Below are 2119 nucleotides of genomic sequence, written 5' to 3' on the forward strand. Positions count from 1 at the left end.
AACGAGCGCCGAGCCAGAGAGTTTGCTCAACTCGTAAGTCGCCTTCGAAGACGGACATATTCTGATTCCAGCTCCCCCGTTCCCAGGGTCTCTCTGGTCCAATCACGCTGTGTTCTCTCCAACGCCCTGAGAACCATCTCAAAAGAACTGGTGAGACTTGGACACAGACACGGGCCAATGCCTGCACCGTGGGGACACTGAGGGACAGGATCCAGTGACAAGCGAGGGAAGGGCTAAATGTGGAAGCAATCTGCTGAAGGAGGGCAGGGCCAAGTAGCATTAAGGGGACAGCTGGCTGGTGCGGACTGAAAGGGAAGGAAAGGTCCTGAGGGAAAGATGACACTTAGGAAGTAGAGAGGAGCCTCAGGAATCAGATGCAAGGTTGGCTATGACTGAGGGCTTATCCAAAACCAGTTACCCTCATTCTATTGTTTTTTTTTTCCCCCAAAGTCCTTCGGTAACCTATTAAGATACTTTTTCCTACTTCTAGGGGATTTAGCTCGCAGAAGCCCAGAAACCAATGACCACCACATACTGCCTGCCTTAGAGAAGGCTTCCAATACAATTTGTGTTGAATGAATGAAATGATGTTTTTGTGTGCGCTTGATTTCACTTCCGTGTCCTGATTACGCTTTGTGGTATCACTCTTCTGTAGGTCCAACGTCATCTACTTTCTTAGGTCCCTCAGAACTCTGCTGCTAGGGTGTGTGGATGAGCAGTGCCTGCTGGACGAGATGAAATTCAGTTAACGTACATTTGCACAAACATACTGATATTCGAATTTGAATTATGTATACAGTTTTCTTTGCATGGTGTCTGCTGCTCACAGATCTCATTGTTTCACTCTTTCAAAGTTGCCCCTAACTCTGGTTTGCTCCCCATTTTCCAGACGTGCTCTTCACACTTAATGCTCTCGAGACTCCTAACTTGGAAGGTCCCGCTGGATTTTTGTTTTTTCCTTAAGAGTTTACATCCGTACTCAAGTCCTGAAATTTCCTAAACCTCAGTTTCCTCACGCTTAAAATGAGAACAAGAGGATCCAGCGCCGAGTTGCCTGTGATAAAGGAGATCGTTCACGTCCTTGTGCATTTCCAATCTCAGCTCTCTCATGCACCATCTGTGTGGTCTTGTGTGAGTCCCTTCCTATTCAGGCTCTGATTCCTCCCTTGTGAGATGTGGCAAGGGGAGAAAGAATTCTGCAGTGCGTGGGTTCAGTCTAAGGTCGTTGTGCCCCAGCTGGGCTTGCAGCCTGGCTATGTGCCCTCAGGCCCTTCTGGGTCTCCCTAGGCCAGCCTCAGCTTTCTTAGCTGCGAAGTGAGCATATTAATGGCATCTGACTAAGGATCAGTGATGCTTATCCAGGAGAGGTGTTGGCTGCCAAGGACTAACACATTCTAGTTCTCTTATAGTGGAGATGGGTGACAGCCTTTCAGATGATGTCACCAGCTGTTAAGATCTTCTGGCCCCTGCTTATCTAGCAACTTTTCTAGAATTTGGCTCTCCATATAGCTTGCCTGTGGTGCAACTCAAGTTATTTCCATTTACCCCAAAGCAAATCTTAGTGTTTGCGTTTGGAGTGATTTGGGTTCAATTGTGAGGGGAACATATACATGATTTATGCTTTGTTTGGAGACTCCCGGCAGGTCCCCACTGTGGAGCTGCCGATGGGAGAGTGTGTCTCCTTTTCTAGGTGGCAGAAGTGGGAATCAAATCTGGGTCTCTATCACTTGAGAGTTGAATGGGGAAGATATTCTGCCTCTTGTCAGAATCTTTGTGTTTCTTTTTCAGATCTACAAGCAGTACTGGTCATGGACATCAGAGTAGGTTGTAAAGGCACTAACTAGCCAGGCTTTTGCGAAGGAAAACTGTCCTCACTCTGATGCCTCATAATGGTTACTGGGCTGCCCATACTGGAATTGTAGTTTTGGACAATGACCAGTACTTGAGATATAAATTCTTATATGTTTTGGCGGCTCTTTTTTTTTTTTTTTTAATTTTTTTATTGTTATGTTAATCCCCATACATTACATCATTAGTTTTAGATATAGTGTTCCATGATTCATTGTTTGTGCATAACACCCAGTGCTCCATGCAGAACGTGCCCTCCTCAATACCCATC

Source organism: Halichoerus grypus, chromosome 1 (assembly GCF_964656455.1).
Source record: "Halichoerus grypus chromosome 1, mHalGry1.hap1.1, whole genome shotgun sequence".
Taxonomy (NCBI): Eukaryota; Metazoa; Chordata; class Mammalia; order Carnivora; family Phocidae; genus Halichoerus; species Halichoerus grypus.